At 44.8% G+C, this 18,873-nt stretch overlaps 1 non-coding gene across 1 annotated transcript; it reads left to right on the top strand.

The window, feature by feature from the left end:
* Positions 1-14,374: 14,374 nt before the first annotated feature.
* Positions 14,375-14,673, top strand: LOC149365970 (signal recognition particle RNA). Its single transcript, XR_016287762.1, has one exon.
* Positions 14,674-18,873: the final 4,200 nt, after the last annotated feature.

The following is an 18,873-nucleotide window of genomic DNA, read 5'->3' as shown; positions in this document are numbered from 1 at the left end:
ATTTCCGAAACAGTACGTTATAATGTACCACAGTTGCCTCACAATTAAAATGGACATCGAAATACCCCGTACTTCTTCGTCACGCGCTTCTTGATAGCGCTAGCTAAGAGCTATTCAACTTCAAGCTGCCTTCCATGAGCACGCTGTGAAACGATAAATATATTTTGGCAAGTTTTGTTTCGTGTGTTTCTATGAGTCATGCTTCCGATCCGTACCCTCGAGCCGTTGGTGACTCTCACGCGCACCTATCGCGGTGTTTTAAAAATATATCGCTTTTGAAATTGCGCTTCATATTTTCAGAATCTGTGAAAGCACTCCGTAACAAGATACTCAGCCTTTATGCTCCGTTAGGTTTAACAAGCTAAAAATACGATTCCCCTTATTCCCACACTGATGCTTTCGAGCGATAGAGGAACGACTACCTTTGGGACGGCTACCTGCCTCGTGCCGAAGCCTGATTTGAGCTCACTATCCAGAAACATGCCGTAGGCGGGTCGATCTCCTCATTTTACCTGTTTTTGGCTAGAGGAAACAAAATCGATATTATATTGTTTCAATACCTTTTTTTGCTTTGCAGTAGATCCGTCTGGCTTTACCCTCTTCGAACTGCTGATAAAAACTGAGATGTCTCCTTCGTAGCGGATGTCAAGGGAAAACAATCAGGTCTAAATATCAGTATAATCAATACACCAGCTTCTATTGCACAAGAAAAAATCTTCGGAACATAGTGGGAGTTACCGCGTTACGTTCGGTGTATGACCTCAACAATATTACGCCCTAAGCAATATCTGATATCATAAGTTATCAGCTAGGCGTGGTATACTGGAGACGCAATGTCTATTTAACGTATGCTTTACATTTTGTTTCTTTTTGTCTAAGGAAAAAATATTTTCAAAATGCAATGTGGGCTTGCATGCCGAGTCTTGCAAGTATAGGGAAGTCAAATTTCTTTGCTTTGATTCTGGGCAGAACGCTCAAAAATCTCAACACGCAAGTACATATGCGCATCTGTTTTAAGTTTTGCTTGTGTTTTAAGCAGATAGTTTTTTTTTGTGTTCAGTTACTTTCTCCGCATGGTAATTGAGTACCTGCCCTTTTGCTTTCGATTCAGTGCGTCTGCGTATGCCCTTGAATCTCTGCGCGTTAATTTAATTTCCAGTCGAAAAACAACAGAAATGTTTTGTCGTCTCAACAGATTTTCTGTAAAGTTTGTGACAAATACCATCCAGTAAGGACGAAGATGTTTGTAGAAACAACAGAATTTCCTGCAGTTACGGCAAAAGGCGACTTGAGGATTGCAGTCTACATAAATGGTTTGGTATGATGTATGGGGTTTAACGTCCCAAAGCGACTCAGGCTATGAGAGACGCCGTAGTGGAGGGCTCCGGAAATTTCGACCACCTGGGGTTATTTAACGCGCACTGACATCGCACAGTGAAGCGGCCTCTAGAATTACGCCTCCATCGAAATTCGACCGCCGCGGCCGGGATCGAACATGGGTCTTTCGGGTGAGCAGCCGAGCGCCATAACCACTCAGCCACCGCGGCGGCTAACAAAAAAAAAAAAATTTAAGCTTTATGCTTGTTTCGTACTATAGGTTGGACTCGTATTTGCATGCAGCAACACAGTTGTATTCGCATTTTGCTATATAGGGTTTGCGTCCATTAACGTAACGTTGGCAACGTAAATCGCACTTCATTACTTATTGAATTGATTCGCCTACGGCTACAGCTCCATGAAGCACGCAAATCAAAAGACTGCGTACACCCACTGCTACTCTCTTGAAACGGTTATATCTCTTTTGCTTTCATAGCATTTACCATGCAAGCTCGGAATCCAGCTTTGAACAGAGCATTTGCTTGTCCCCAATGTCGCTCCACGCGCCTTCGCTTCAATATTAGTTTTAATGCATCGTCTGTTTCTAACCAACTTTTGGGGTTAATGTAACGTCCACGTGCTGTTCATCTTCAGCAGGGTGCGGAGGAAAAAAATTATCAGGGAATTTGAGGGCTTAAGCCTCTCGCTTGAACAAGCTCTAGCAGTTCTCTGAAGGCGGACTCTAGTTATAGGGTGGAAGACAGATGAAAACTACGTTTTCTTTTTCCTCTGGATCGATTTCCCTATGTACCGAAGGTCGCGTAGATAATGAGAAACACGCGCTACACCCTGGTACGGTAAAGAAAGACATCCCATGTCTCAAGTTTCTCTAATAAGCCAAGTAAGCCTTCATGAACCGCTTTGGTACTTTATACATATTGCGTGCTCGGCAGAAAGCATGCGGCAGAAGTGGGTTCGGGAACGTTGCTATATTTTCGGCCGTATGGACTGCTTGTGATCAGTGAAAGAAAGAGACCCCTCAATTTCTCCAAAGCCCTCGGTATGTTTGGCTTACGATAGACACGGTACAGTAAACACGACGCAGGATCGCCCCGTACAGAACAAGTTTTCTAAATTTAAAGGCCGCACTCAGAAGAAAAAAAAAACTATTCTTCACTTAAACATCCTGCGCGTCCGTTAAAAAGCAAACATAGTTACCATTCTTCAATCAGGGAGTTATTACTGATTAGCATCGTTACCATTCTTAAAGCACAGCATGCGTGAGAGTTCGACGACGGGACGACCACGATAGATTAACTGTTTATTTTATTTTGAGTGATTTACTACAATTCTCATTATTATCCGTGTACATTACTCGCTCTTTATATTCCAAACACAGCCAGTCACGAACCAGCTCATTATCCACCGCTAGAACTAACAACGCTTATAAACCGGGTGCCGGAACTGCTCATGATATTTCGTCATAACGCATGCGTTGTATGTGTCCAGTCAGCCTTGCAACCTGCCGACAAAACTCTCCCACCCAATTACTGCTCTCGGTGCTCTCAGGAGTGATTCTGTTCGAGTCTGTATACGTACACATTCATAAATTCTGATCTGCCTAAGCACATTTTGCTTGTTGGCTGATCAGGCAGCAGGTGGAGAAATACCTTCATATGTATACTTTACTTGTCTAAACACTCATACTAACATAGAAAAGAAAACAATAAACCAAACAAAACACAAACAAAAAAAACTTTTTGAACACAAAATTGCACATACCAAAGAACTCAAGCTATACACAGGGAAATACATTTGCACACCAATTTCTCATGTCAGTCATCATCCTACGTTTGTTACTTGCAATACATAGATCATCGGGAATTTCATTAAATACAGCCGGTACATAATAACTGCGCATCTTTTTACCATAGTTTGTGTAAACCCGTGGCTTAAAAAAACGTTCTGTTTTTCTCAAGGTGACATCTTTTTTTACGGGAGTCTTATATTCATTTGAATAATAATACCGTGTTAACACAACAAAGTGAAATAGTTCACGAATTTGAAGGATGCCTAACTCATCGTATCTCTCTTTCATGTCAACCGAGTGTAGTTTTGTGAAAGGAAGATATATGCGACAGCACCCTGGACAATATTCCGGCCGTTCATGGTTACTCCACGGCGGCTACTCCTCTGCCCTCTTCCTTCCCCCTCCCCCGAATATATTCCTTTTTGTCCCTTCCGGTCGCCCCTTACTGCCCCATGATTTTCCATAACTTTCCCATCTTCTTCCGCCTGTCTACGATAAACGCTTCCCGCAACGAGTCACCATGGCAAACGTTTCAAATTTTTTTGTCTTTGCACTGCTTTCTGGTAGACTTTATATGGCCTGAAAGCACGGCGTGAAAACGACGTGCTTATAAGATCAGCATCCACGGCGTTGTCGGCCGCCTGCGCGCCCTCACATTCTCTCGCACCTCTGGGGCATAAAACGTGCGGCACCAATATCTCAGAACTCGTGCCTGTCTTCCGGTTCACGTCATTCGCTGGAATCGCCGGTTTCCGACAGCCTCGGCACCATAGGAGAGAGCAGCGCTGAACGCTTTACCTTCTCCTTGCCTGTATCCGCCTCTGTCCTTTCGAAAAACGAGGCAACGTGTCCAGCTTGCCTTGTTGGGATGGCTGGCTCGGAAGGTGTTCGTTTTTTTCTTTTGCACCAAATATAATTTTCCTACATCCGTTCTTGCCTGAGCACTTTCACGAATCGTGAGAAAAGTGCCATCTCGAGGAGTTCCATCTCCACAACAGCCTCTCACTGCCACGACCGCGCCCTTCTTTCTGCGATCCGAACCGTGTGCGACTCGTGGCTGCTCATGGAGTAACGGGCTTCTTTAATCCTTATACAAATCACTTCGCTGTGACTTTTCCGTTACCCAATGGGATCGTTTAATATGCAGAAAGAAGATATAACAAATAATTTCATCATCATCATCATCATCATCAGACTGACTAGGCCCACTGCAGGGCAAAAGCCTCCGTCATGCCTCTCCGATTAGCGCTTTCTTGTGCCAGCTGCGGCCACCGTATCACCGCAAACTTCTTAATCTCATCCTCCCACCTAACTTTCTGCCGCCCCCTGCTACGCTTGCCTTCTTTTGGAATGCACTACTTTACCCTGAAGGACAAGCGGTTATCTTGGCTTCGCATTACATGCTCTCCCCAAGCCCATTTATTCCTATTTATTTCGACTATAGGACATCATTAACATGCATTTGTTCCTCACATTCTGCCCTCATCCTGTCTCTTAACATTGTATCTATTACTTTACAAAACTGTTGATGTTATAATGTTAATCTAGACATGCTTTTCCTGTCATGTGCCCTCCCGAGGGCGCCTGAACGCTATACAGCGAAACGGTCAACGCAAATTTAGGTGAACTATAAATGTCGTGAGAACTAGGAGTATACCACGCGACTGCATGCTAGGGGAAAAATGTTTTGTGCGGCTGTCCACAGCTGCGGCAAAACTAGTTGCTCCGGATGCTACCGGCGTCTTTGCTGTTACGTTGGCAACGCATTGTAGACCGTCTGTTCACCACAAGCACTATAATAACAACCCATGACGTCTTTAAGAACAGCCCATCAGCTTGGTTTTGTTTGGTTGGTTTATTGGGGTTTAACGTCCCAAAGCAACTGAGGCTATGAGGGACGCCGTAGTGAAGGGCTCCGGAAATTTCGACCACCTGGGGTTCTCTAACGTGCACTGACAGCGCACAGTACACGGGCCTCTAGAATTTCGCCTCCATCGAAATTCGACCGCCGCGGCCGGGATCGAACCCGCGTCTTTTGGGTCAGCAGCCGAGGGCCATAACCACAGAGCCACCGCCGCGGCCAGCCCATCAGCGACGTCTGGTATCTTCACACCAGATACCGTAGGTTGCACCATATGTTATGATGCGTTGGTTACTTGCCTCTTCAAGCATACAGTGGGCAGTTTTAATGTGGGTGGCAGAGGTAGAATGGTGCACATGTGCAATTCCTTTTGGGCCTGGTACCATTTTTTTTTTCCTAAAGACGACAGTGAGGCATTCATGTTTGTATTTATTTTCGTGATGTTCAAGTTGTGAGACCCTGTGATGCGATGCAGGGCGCCAGAATGTCAGCAGCGTCTCGGCCTCAGTAATGACTTCCGCATCTCCGCTCTTCTTGACGAATGGGACAGCTAACATCGCTTGCTTTATTCGCTTGTTATGAGTAATGAAAACATTTAAGTGAAATTCGCAGCAGAACTCTATAGTATACTTCGCTATAGGCAGATGTTCTTTATAAAGCTTCAATATAAAGTTTCAATATAAACCTTCTACATAAGGCTTCAAAGAAGTCTTGGAAGGTAAACATGCTAGCGTCCTTGCCCTCGTCCTCGCTGCTTCGCCAAGTTAAGCTTCTTTACTCACTCTGAGACCGCCTCGTTTACAAGCATCGCAATCTGTGCTTATCGGTTGCATCAGAGACTCGCCATGCGAAAATTGTTTCCAATGCTTTATTTCACCAAGTTTCGTGACGCATGGAGATTTTGCTCATACTCGCACGTAACAACCTCGCCTTCGTCCCATTGAACACGCATAGCTTTCTGTGTCTACAAAGAAGCGGTAGCAGCCGTCGATCTTCTAGCTGTCGCTTCCGTGGGCCTATAATAGCTTAAGTTTCTTCGACGCAATTTATTTCATTTGTATGGAGACGCTGAGTACAGTGTGGCTTGGGATCGTTTCGCGTTTCTTCGCAGTAAATAGAGCACTGCGAAAAAACTTGCAAAGATTCCTTTTTTTGCCTGTTTTAATGCTTTTCGGAAACGGTTATGTCTCCCTTGAAAATTTAGTCATGTTTTCATTCAGCGCCATCAACAGGTGAGCGCTCTTAGTTTGCTTTTGAAAGTGTTGTACCTGAGAGGTCATTGTTTCTCCATTTCCGTGAACGCTATATCAACCATATTTTTGGGTTTCCTGAGGTAAAAGCAACTTAAGCGGCTGAGACAGCGGCGAGTTAAATACAAGTTGAAAAATAAATTCCTGTTTTTGTCACAAAACAAGTACTACAAATTAATTGTGTAGTCTTGGGCATGCCCAAGCTGTACCTTATATAATTAAGCTTTAACAATTTGGAACATTAGGAGGCTGCTTTTCTTGGTAATGCAAAATGACGGACCACAGGCTGACCCTGATAGAGAAACCAGCACAGGCCTGAACCGATACAACAGCGGCTGTAATAAGAAAAATTCCAATCAGGGAAAAGGAAGAACGTCTGTGACGTATCCAGAATATACTGGCGTCTTTTTTGTTGTCGTTCTGGTCTCTTACATCTCGAAGCACCGGAAGAAGAGGAGCTACGGTTACCCTACAAAGAAGTCTGCAGAATCGAGAACTGCTTCCAAGTACTTGACAGTGATGAGTATAACACTGTAGAAAGAAGCAGCAAGTTCTGTATAAAGCGAAGTCCAGACAAAAACGAGGAAATACCAGTTGGCAGACCAATAATACGTTTGACCCTGCTGTGATGGCATCTCCGCTTCGCATCGAAGAAGAACATCGAAGCCACCACTACACTATAAAGGCCAGGCTGAAATCGTTCTTCAATGGTTCCTCGGTATCGCTTTCCTCGCCGACTCGCCACTGCGAAATGAGGTGTAAAAACAACAACAACGTTAAATAAAAACAGCCCCAATAAAAAAAAATGCGAAGCGTAGAGCTTCTCACGATCGGAACATTTGGACAAGACGATTTCTCAAATGGGGCAGGGTCTGCGGAGCGCTTCTCACGGAACCATCCCTCCTCGGTTCCTTCGCAGTCGTTGTTCGTGTCGAGAGATGGCGCTTTAGGCTTCTGTTTCGTGTGGCATTGCGGAACCCACTACCTTTCTCTCTACAGTTAAGTTTGTGCTGTCCGCGGTTCTTCCTTCTTGCTTCCTTGCTTCCTTCCTTCCTTCCTTCCTTCCATAACGCCTACATCTTGGAACGCCATGTTGGGCTGTGCAGGGTGCCGAATCATGTACGTGCTTTTGAACCGCATCGATTTGACCACGTCTTACTCCACGGAAAATGACACGGATTCGAGAAAAGGCGGGTTTATTTCAGCACCACTCAGATATTGTTCTGCGCTGCAACTTTGATTGCATGAAAGCTATCTTGAAAGAAAACCTGAAGGACATACTCGAGTTGACTATGGGTGGCTTTCTTCTTTTTTTTTTCTCGGTGCTTCTTATCAACTTATCAGCTTCTTGTCAACTACTTATGAACTTATTATCGGAAATGGCAATCCTGGTCTGGCAGGACGTGTTCACGAGAGACTAGTTTCGGCACTATCACTCAGTGCGGAATGTGCGCTGGATTTAGTCCTCACTTTTCAGGTACTACTAGGCCATGAATTCATCTTCGTGAGAGAAAGCCAAACAACAAACAAAGGAAGAAAAGTGTTGAAGAGGATGACGGGAGTGGTATATGTCACAAACTGTGGCACATGGTAAGACATTATTTTGCGAGGTGCGGAAAAACATTGCGTGTGTCAGGCGTATTACTTTCTCACTGCAACAAATGATTGGATGCTTCCGTTATTACGCAGCAGAGGAGCATATCCTCACTAAACCGAACAATCGGTCAGTTAGTTACTTTGAAATATATCGTTAGAAAAAAGCAAGAACAATAGAAAAGCACTCTTGATGAAAACACGTGCGCTGAACATGAGCCAACGAGCCCTAACTAGATACTTAAATTGTCTATTAGACCCGATCCAAGGTTTGGGAAATTTGGATCATAAATGTGCTCCTGCATGGCATTACTGCTTGGAACGTCATCGGGAGCATTTCCTGGAATCGATTGTGTTTGGATCCAAAGAAGACTTGAGATTAGTCGTCATCGTGAATGGAACTGCATTTTTTCCGCACGTACGTAGGCACGCACGCACGCACGCACGCACGCACGCACACAAGGTCAACCTCGGTGCTACGTACAGATACTGGCGTTTGCAATAAGGAGACGAAACATACCTACACTCTATAGGCGACAGCATCACTCAGAGCCAGCTGGCTATCAAGGAAGCCGGACGCGAGAAAATGTCATGAGACCACTGGGCCACGAGGCGGATTACTCTGTAACGAGAGGAAACAGTAATTGCAAAAAGGGTTGCCAGATGCGAATGCTCATGAACAGAGAAAAATTAAATATTATGAGGACTAGCTAGCGCGAGTAACAACGCTATAGCGTAAAATTTTAGTTGCTAACGAGTGCCTTGTTACAAGGTCGTGCGACTGCGGCTACAAGCTCCTACTCCACTATATTGTTCGTTCTTTTTCTAGAAGGACCAAAAGCAACAAATAGCGCGATTTTTTTCGTCGACAGGTTCCTTTGCTCCTACTCATCAATTGGCCTGAACTCGTAAATCACATTTGCGTTCCCCTCAATCCTTGCTGACGTTGCGCAGCCTCTTAACGAGTTGTTCTCTTTACTGGGCGAGGGCGGTAAGTAAGATATCGTTGGTTTTGTGTCGTACACGACTGACATACCATTCAGTGTCTCGAACACTGATAACGGCACAAGTAATAAAAAGAAGAACATAAAATTAATATCTCGAGTCTTCTGGCCTATCAACCTCAAGTGCCGCTTTTCACTTTGAGGACCTAGTTGTTGCAGCCTTGGTGGCAACCTAGAAGCCCGGCTGGAACACCTAAGCCAGAGAGCCCCACTTTTCGTTGCGCATGCTAAGAGAAACCTGCGCTTTGGTGGCAGCGGAAACGTGAAACGGGATTTACAGGAAGTTCAATTTGGAGATAGGGAACAACCGTCCGCCTAGGCGAAGCTCTTTTACGGCGCAGTCCGAGAGGGAAGCTAAAAATACAAGAGGCACGCTAGCCTAAAAGGATAGACATATCCGGTTCCGACAGAGCCCGATGGAAGAAACCAACTGTACTTGAGACAATGACACAAAGAGAAAATAAAAAGAGGGAGTGCGGCATGGTCCTGGTCATGCAATATTTTGGGTACCTGAATGTGAACGCCTATTGTGTACAATGAGATCTTGGAGTATAGAGTGAAGGGCCGATGGGGCCGTAGTGTTACGCCGTAGTGGCGTAACCCGAATGCGGAAGCAAGCTTGCGCCAGAGTTGGTGGAACAGCATTATATCGACTGTGTAACTAGGCGTCTTATTTTTTTTTCATCTTCTTGCATCAGCCGGAACTCTTATAGTCCGCAAGGAAATGGGGAGAGGGGGGTTAAGAGAGAAGAATTTGCATTCCTTGAGCAAGGCAGGCTGGTTTCTTTGCCTCTTGCATGAGCAATACTGCTGCTTAGTGTGTGCCGTTACAGTAGACAATTCTAACGACCACGCGTTTTGTATAGTTTCTTTCATTCATGGGCTCCTGTGCCTTGTAACTCGCGTTGCCCAATTATTTTCTGACAACAGAGCATGCTCGTTCGCATCCCTGACATGCTTGTGTCTATATATAGATTCACGGAACTCAGAGGTCATTGCTTCTTTAGTTTGTCCATCCTTTTCTTGTAAAGAACGTCTTTTTCTCTTCAGTCTAGTAGGCGGCTCCGTAAGCGTATCTCACTGCGGCCCAATTCGTGCGTAGTTTCAGTCATGGTTCATTAACCACAGTATTGACGCGCTTGCGGGACATGTGCGTCGGCTGGCTGAATCCCTAGACAGGCTTTCTTGAGCTTGTCTTCCTCTTTTTGATATATGGTCTTTCCTTGTGGCTTTGGATCCTGATCGTCGCTCCATCCTTCACATTGTGTGTCATATTCGTTCAAGCTTGTTATCCCCTGGCATTATGTTCTTAGTCACTCGCTCCATTCTTGCCTGTTTTGCGCAAGGGGGAAAAGCTCCCCGTAATTGAAGCCTGTTTTTTCGCTTCGTGTGATTCGTCTCTCATTTCCTGCATACTTACTGAGCCGGATACGTGCCACTGACGCTTTTTCCTTGCAGTCATTCCGGTCGAAAAAAAAATGACAGGACCGTTTTGAAAATAAGACAAATAATTTTAAAGGTTTGTTGTAACGGCAGATTTTTTTTTTGTTGTTTTCCAGTATTTTTTTGTAGTACTGTTCTGTTGTCTGTAGTTCTGTAGTACTCTTCTGTAGTAACTATAGTAACCATAAAAGAATGCTGTTGTTACTAGAGAAATGTCTGGCGTTAATATAAGGTTCGGTCAAAACATTACAGAAATTCTACTGTGACGACAGAAAGTTTTCTGCTGTGTTTTGCGACTGCAGGTATGGAGGCAACAGTAAAGCTGCGCTTATTTGTCTTTTATGCAGCTTTACAAAGACGTGAATAATAACTCAGGTAAGCTACGATAGAAAAATTATTCTGCAGTGTTTCTGCCGTCTCATTTCCGTCATGTGCGTTGTTTGCCTCATTTCGGTGCTTTTGTAGACTGGCCTCAATTTCCGTTGTTTCTTTTCTCTTTGTAATTACTCCGTTTCTTAATACCCCATTAGAAGAGGCTAAATCTTTAACGAAGCCGGTGAGCTGCCGCGGTCATCTCAGGCAGTTTTGAGAGGACATCGCCTGAACTTCCATTTCGCTACCAGCCGAAATAAAATCAAGACGATCAACGTGCACGGCAGCACACAAAGAAGCAATTGATCTTCCAACTTCACAAAAGCTCGCTGACTGTGAGCATGAGACTTTAGCTTAGTAAAACTCGCTCCGTTCGGTTGTCACTAAGAAATATTAGAGATTATACATTCATTTGTTCATTGCAGTGCGAAAGCGCTATACTCATCGATACCATTAGTAATTTCAACATTTTTACCTCTTAGCCCGGAGTAGAACGTTCAGGGGAATTCGTGCGGATATTTTCAAGTTATTTCCGCACGCTTAACAGGCCTAATAACCTTATCGCTTCTGTACAAAAGACAACATGCCAAACGTCACCGCACGGTTTGCAGAGGAGAGGTCTTTGAACAAGTGATGGAATAGAGCAAGATATCGGGAAGGCTGCGTTAGCGTGCGTATGAAGAGCGGTTGAAACTCGCGGCTACGGAGCGATATAGAAACTAACAACAGGCCTGAGGAGTTAAGGCTTCACTCACGTGAGAGAGGCGGAATGCTCGATTCCAACTGAGATTACTGTGTCGACGTCTGTGAGAGTGGGAAGGCAGGGAATGGCACATTTGCGCGGAAATTTACATACTTTCACCCGCTTTCACATCGCAAAAAAAAAAAAATCTGTAAACATTTGGCGGTAGCATCACTGTTCCAAACGAGACGAAAGCATTCAAAAGGCAAGCAAAAATAAAGGAAAAGAAAAAAAACCTGAAAAAAATCGGTTAAAAGAAGGCAGCTAACAGTATTGCGCTGTCATGTCACTTGGCTTGCACCCGTCCCGCTGCACATTTATACCACGCAGACTGAGCGCGCTTCCTCGGTGTTTTCAACTTTATTTATTCTTGGTCGATGAAAAGATTTCTTGTGCTCGATGTTTTCGTTAACTTAACAAGGAGCCCGTTAATTGAACAAGGAGCCCGTTCCCTATCTTTAATTTCAACGGACATATTAGGACGGTAACATTAAGTGCAAACGTTAGATGTGTTTCGCTAGAATTTAAATACGTAAATGCATTAATTACAATGTCCATGCCCACTGTGCTTCCCGCGATTGGCTCACTTTCTGCCTCTCTTTTAGTGCACCCAAAGCCAGCTAAGAACAGAAAAAACTGCTCTTTTATAGGGTGGTGTCCGGACGGTATGAACTGAAGAAAAATTGACGTGTTCGAATGAAAGCGTAACTAGCCCGCAACCGGGTCAATGTGTTCCCAGTAACGGTACTGGCGATGGAATCACGAAGAAAAAATTTCGCGGTAGCAGCGGTCTTGACCCACACGGAGGAGAGTGGGGGGGGGGGGGGGGGGGGGGGGGTAAGAGAGCCGGCAGCTTGTTGTAGTGGTAGCTATGATCCTCCTCTTACTCGGATCAAGTCTGCACTGAGTGCTCGCTCCGTTCCTTGATGTGATGTGGTGTTACTTTGAACCAGAGGAAACAGAAAGGGGTGGGGTTAGCCTGAAGAGTAGTCTGGTTGGCTACCCCACCCCGGGATAAACGGAATAGGGGATACAAAACGGCATGTTGCGGTAGAGAAGAAAATTTTTCATTCCTTTTTGTGCAAGCGATAGCATAATACACATCGAGACGACGCCTGCTCAGGCAGCGAGTGAAAGTAATTACTTGGAGAAGACCGATAAGCGTCGCAGAAAGCAACTTACTCCGGAGTTTCCGTAGCGGATTCCTATCACAGTATCATGCTATGACTGCTGTCTTTATCCGGAGAGCAGACGGCATGCAAGTAGCTTTCCACGGGAGGAAATCAGAAACCAGCATTTTCTCATTTGCTTTTTAAACAGAACAAACATGATCAATTTTTTACTGATGGTACCTTCTCTTTCGTAGTTACCGCACGAGCTTGTACACTTCACTAACATGATTGTTTCGTGCTTCAATGAAGAAAAAAGAGGGGGGGGGGGTTCAAAACGAGCCTTATCATTCGCGTCACTAGCGTTGAAATAAAGTCATTTTTGAAAGTCTGAGTCGATTTCGGTCGTGAAAACCGCACAAGCCATGATTATATTGCAACGAATATCATTAATGTAAACAGGAGAGGTAATAATGCGCTGAAGCATTTCGCGCTGAAGAGCAGAGAGTCACAGCCTATTTCGGCAACTCATTCCTTTCGTTTCGGTTTGTAAGGCAACAACTCTATAGGCTACGCACCGACATGATAGGATACGAGTCGTTCAAAGGCTACTTATCGCTCTGGTACAAGCGCGGATATCTTGTCAGCCAATAATGCGTGGGTAACAAAGACATGAGTGCTACAGCATACTGGGTTACACTGAGCTGAACGTGCTGGCCTAGGATCAGAGGAACGTGTTTGCAAATGTACACAAAAAACAGCAGCGTTGTGCATAAAGAATTCTAAAAAGCATACTCCAAACCGTCCCAAACGAAGGTTTCATAGTCATGGTTCACTGACGTTGATGCACACGTGAGCAAAAAGTTAGAGCCCGTATGTAGTCGGATACAACTTATGAACACAGAGGATTTTCACCGTCAAAGGACCCCCTTCCAGTCAATGGCGTCGGCCGATTATCATGACCCAGTGTGACAAAACAGGGAGTTATAGATGAAAGGGGATATTTCTTCCCTCTATGGTCGGGGATAGTCCCGTCTCTTGATTGTGGTGCCGTTCCCTGCATTGTCATGCCAGCAGGGTCATGAGAATCGCCGGACGCCACTGGCTGGAAGAGGGTCCTTTGACGGGGAAAAGCCGCTTCCTTCTTGAGTTGGATCCGACAATAGCTCCACACTTCCGCAAAACACTAAATAACTAGAGCGGGTATCAATAACTCCTCGTAGCACATGGAAAGCGAGATGTATGGAGAGCAGGAGGGTTTGAAATCCGCAGATAAGAGGAAGAGATATGGCCGTGTATGTAATAGAAGTGAAGTGTAACTAAGCGTGACGCTTGGTTATTTCGGTAGTTCTGGCGCAAAATAACAATGAAAGAAAGCGAAAATGGGGCGGGAAAAAGAACGCCAGGCGAGCAGCACAAGCATTGTTCATATTTATTGCATCTCGTTTACTGGCGGTAATACTGTGCGTGAAAATGACCCGCCTAGGTCAACCGAATGCCTAGCTGAACATTACGCAACGACAAAGTTAACCGGTAGCTGGAATATATATGAGCGCAGCTCGCCGCTTTGAATGGCTCTAGAAAAAGGGCGCCATGGCCTCCAAAAACTTACGCTGACTGTTTTTTTCTCGAATCTCGGAGGCCGTGTAGTGACCTGACAACCCACAGAGGGGGCGCGCATCGACTTGTTAGTTGAGTGCGGTTCGTACAGAGCTACTGCTATCATATCCACGCAATCGTGACCACAGTTCAATGTGCAGAAAAGACGCCTGATGCTGCGATCGGTCGAGTTTCGAAGCAGAAAAAAAAAAAAGGGCATGCCGTAGCACAGCTATTCGCAAACATAAAGACCCGCAATCTGAACACCGCTCTCGCTGGGGGTTGTGGCGTGCCCCTGTAATCCAGCTGCTTGGAGGCCGGCGCTAGAGGACGGGTTGAGGCTGGGAGTTCTGCCCCATGTTGACCTATGTTGATCGGGTGTCCGCGCTAAGCTGGGCGTCGATATGGTGACCCCAGGGGAACCCGGTGGTGGCCAGGTCGCCTAAGGAGGAGCGAACCGGCCCAGGGCGGAAACGCAGCAGGCAAAAGCTCCCGCGCTCTGCAGTAGTGGGATGGCACCTGTGAATGGGCGGCATGGGGTAGCCCAACCGATACATTCGGACCTAGTGCCTTTTTCTTTTCCTTTTGTGCAATTATAATTACAAACGTTTTGGGTAAAACAGTTGGGTTTTTATTTTCACTGCACTACAGATACAGGCCGCGAAATTTGCTGGCCGGTGCATCGTAATAACTTTTGCGACTTTTTTTTTCGTGTCTATAATTTCGTTTTCTTTTCATTGTTCCTTTTTACGATTAGACGATTGGGGCGCGGAAAATGCGTGTTCCCTTCTTAGATGCTAGTTAGTTAGTTTATTGGGATTTAACGTCCCAAAGCGACTCAGGCTATGATGGAAGCCGTAGTGAAGGGCTCCGGAAATTTCGACCACCTGGAGTTCTTTAACGTGCACTGACATCGCACGGCACACGGGCCTCTAGAATTTCTCCTTCATCGAAATTCAGCCGCTGCGGCCGGGATGCTGCGGCTGTGGTAATCAATGCACAAAAAAAGGCATGGCGCTGTAGTAGCGTTTTTATTCCAGTCATTTCAAGCAAACGCGAGAAAAGGCGTAAGAAGCTTACGTCAGAGAACAAGTCTCACTGAGAAATTTCACAGGCAAATTTAATTTAGATTAGAGCACTGAACTGAAAGAGTGGCGTGACTATTGCCAGGTCTTGAGATTATATCTTGAAATACTATTAGGAACATAATTTTTGTCAAGAAATTTAACCACTAGGTACAACGGCACATTTAATGACTTCAAAACTGTAGCTATACGCAGCAATAAACACACAAGTTCTTGGTATAAATTTACAAGCAGAAAATGATAAAGAGATGAGGGTCACACTGGGACATTACATACGAATGAAAGAGGCGAACAGCTGTCTAAGCGAAAGAGAACATAGTGAAATGTAAGCTTACGTTAATGTGTGCTGAATTAACCTCTGGTGCTAGCGGTAAATTAGTTGCGTAATCAGGAAGATCTAATCAATCAATCAATCAATCAATCAGGTTTATTTTCACATCAAGGATGTGGGGAGCGGGGACAAAAAGCCTATAGAGGCTTGACGGAGGTCCCCGCCCCCTACAGCAACTACATTGTGCACAAAAACTCACAATCACACAACGGTACATTATATGTTATGCCTGTGACATATTTAAAACAAAAGCACATTGTATCGAAAATGAACACGTTCAGGGCATCAAACAACACATAACCATCAAACATATCACGAAAAGAGGGAAGGCATAAAAGCAGGCTGAGTTAGTACACTAAAGAAAAAAACTATATGCTGTTACTCTTCACTAATGACAGTTTTTCACAAATTGTTTAAAATGGACGGGATATTGTAGGACAGTATTTGTCTGCCGTAGTTAGTTCGCGTTCGCGGTAAATACCAGTTGTCTCCGATGCGCGTATTGTAGGGGCGTTCTCTGCATGTTAGTCTAGACAAATCAGCGAGGAATGCAGTTCCTTGATTAATATTTGATGTGTACTTTTTGCGCAGCAGGACAGGGTACAATTGCACAATAGGTACAATGTGTAATGCCTCAAAGACAGGTTTGGTGTGTGCATCATTTGGAATGTTGTTAATTGCACGAACTGCTTTTTTCTGTAGTACATGGAGTTTTGTAATATTGGAGACAGTGGTTGTACCCCAGACTAAGAAACAATAAGTTATAACAATGGTGAACAAAGAGTCGTACAAAAGTTTTTTTATGCATTGTGGAAAGTAGTACCGAAACTTGGAGAGGATACCTACTACTCTTGAAATTTTGGCGGCTGTATTATCAACATGAACATCCCAAGATAAGTTCTCGTGGAATGTGACACCAAGGCTTTTAACGGAAGAGGAGACGTGTATTTTTGATGAACCGAGTGATAACGTTAACTCAGAAACAGACTTATTACGGGGTCTAAAAAGCACAGCTTTTGTTTTGCTTATATTGATATTCAGCGAATTGGAAAGTGACCAGTGGTGTAGCGAACGTAGGCACCTCGTAGCATTTACTTCCAGACTCGATACACATGGTGCCCTGAAAAATAGGCTGGTGTCATCAGCGTAGATAACAAAAGTTGTGTTAGGGTCAATGTTTACAATATCATTAATGTAGAGATTCACACAACGTGGAAGGAAAGACAACCACCTCGCCGGTAGGATACGAACCCATGACCTCCGCATATCACATGCAGAGCTCTACTGACTGAGATATGTACGGCGGGGGCAGCCTTCCGCTTTCCGATATGCGCGTATTACGCACGCTCTAACCTTGATATTGATTGTCATCTGCACGGCTAACCCTTGCGGAAGGCATGGAAACGTGGAAAGTCCCATTAGACTGTCGTGGCAGAGAACTTGGTAGAACAGGAAAGGTAACAACTGAGCAAGAGCCCTCTTACAATGAATTCGGGACATGCTGCTTGCTTCCATGCCTAGTGAGTAGCGGTTTGTTGTTAGATCCTAACGTAAAACATTTAGACCCACGCTGTGTACATCGCACTTTTATGCGTAGCATATAGCAGTCACTCAGTTCAGCCCTTGGGCGCGGCCGGGCAGCCACCAAACCACGTGACGTGACGTCACGTGGTTTTCTGGCGTCACGTCACGTGGTGACGTGACGTCACCAAACCACGTAAAAATAAAAAATAAATAAATAAAAACAAACAAAAAAAAAGAAAAAGGACGGCTGAGCATGGTGGCGGTTGCCACCGCCCCGTTTCAAAGGGGGCGCTCCTATCCATCCATCCATCCATCCATACGTCACGGAGGAAAAGCTGGTGAGAAAATCGAGTGCCGCCAAGCAATACCTCGCGCAAAAAGACCGCGCAATATGCAACGCATTCTTGGCTTAACCAAGCTAAGCATGGGCATTTTTTTAATTTTTGCGTAACAGAAACTAAGAACCAGAGGCATTCTGTGAATCAAAATTCTTGTCAGCCCGTACAGTTTTCAATCGCCACGTTGATTCGAAAAGGCAATAAAAAGGCATATATTTTCACGAAGACAACATTAACTCTCTTCGTTCTCAGTGTAAGAGGCAGCAGTAAACACCCTCAGTTTTGCCTCTAGGCTTAGCAAGCGCTGCTTTTCGAGTGCTCTTTTCACTGGGGTTTTGTAGTGGGCCCCCAATAAAGTTTCTGCCTCTGAAAAGGAAGACTAAAAAGAAAATAAACAACAGCGAGCTCACGGGATCAATATGTTGGTCTCATGTGCTCGCTGTTGCTGTTGTTTTTTTGAACGTTAAATCGAGCTCGTAATAACCCTTTGAACTCACGAGAAGTGAACTTTTCAATTTAATCTAGCCACTCTAACTCCATCCGCATCGCCCTCCTCCCCTCTTGCCCTTTTCCTTTTTCATTTTCATTTTGCTAACGACGTGACGTTCTGCAGTGCTAGACACTTTCAAATGCGCAGGAGCGTACGTTATGAAAGAGAAGAGGGCGAATTAGGACGACGATTGCCAATATAGTTTAGAGAGGGCGAACCCACCCAATACAAAAAGAAAGAAATAGAAAGAGAAAGGGTAGAATGAGACTGGATAGAAAAGAAATCGGCACTGAGTTGACCTTAAAAAAAACGGCAATATATTATAAAAATCAACGGTGAAAGGGTTTGGGGTAGAGGTAAAGGGAAGACGAAAAGAGAAATAATGAAATCATTAAAGAAGCTATAATACGCCAAGGTACGGTCGGCGAATGGTTCAAAAATCTAAGAAACTAGAGCGTAACATCAGCTCTCAAGCAAAGGGATGCTACTGCAAGGGTCGAAGCCAGCAAAAACCAGGTTCTTCGCTTCTACTTCGCCACGGGCACCACGGCAATTGGGGTAATGGGAGAGGTGCAATAGCCTGCCGGGTTTCACTTCACAGCCAGTGCTTGCATAGACACAGGTGTGCCCAGTATTACCTAAACAAACACGTGGTTGGCGCTCTTTCTTTTTGTTGTGTTTCTTTCTCTGAGATCTTTCATCTCTTAGTCATTCATGAGAAATGCTGTCGACATTGTTAAAATCCTTAGGTCAGAGTGTTCGCTGCTAAACAGAACAGTAAGGAACACGTGACACACCTGGAGCTCGAACACTTCGGAAAGATGAGACCAAGAGCTTTCCTTTCCCTCCTGAGAATTGGAACTTTTGGTTTTACGAAATTACCCCGCTGAACTCCTGAAAAGAAAATCGCACGACCCGAAGACTTTTGGCCAAGCCTGTACATTTTTGCACACCTACATATCACATAACGGAAACACCTCCGAGCCATCGCCATGCATCGTAATT

The sequence above is a fragment of the Amblyomma mixtum genome, chromosome 1 (genome assembly GCF_055824585.1).
Source record: "Amblyomma mixtum isolate Tamu chromosome 1, ASM5582458v1, whole genome shotgun sequence".
NCBI lineage: Eukaryota > Metazoa > Arthropoda > Arachnida > Ixodida > Ixodidae > Amblyomma > Amblyomma mixtum.
The sequence above is the reverse complement of the archived record's forward strand: the minus strand, read 5'-3'. Positions and strand labels throughout refer to the sequence as shown.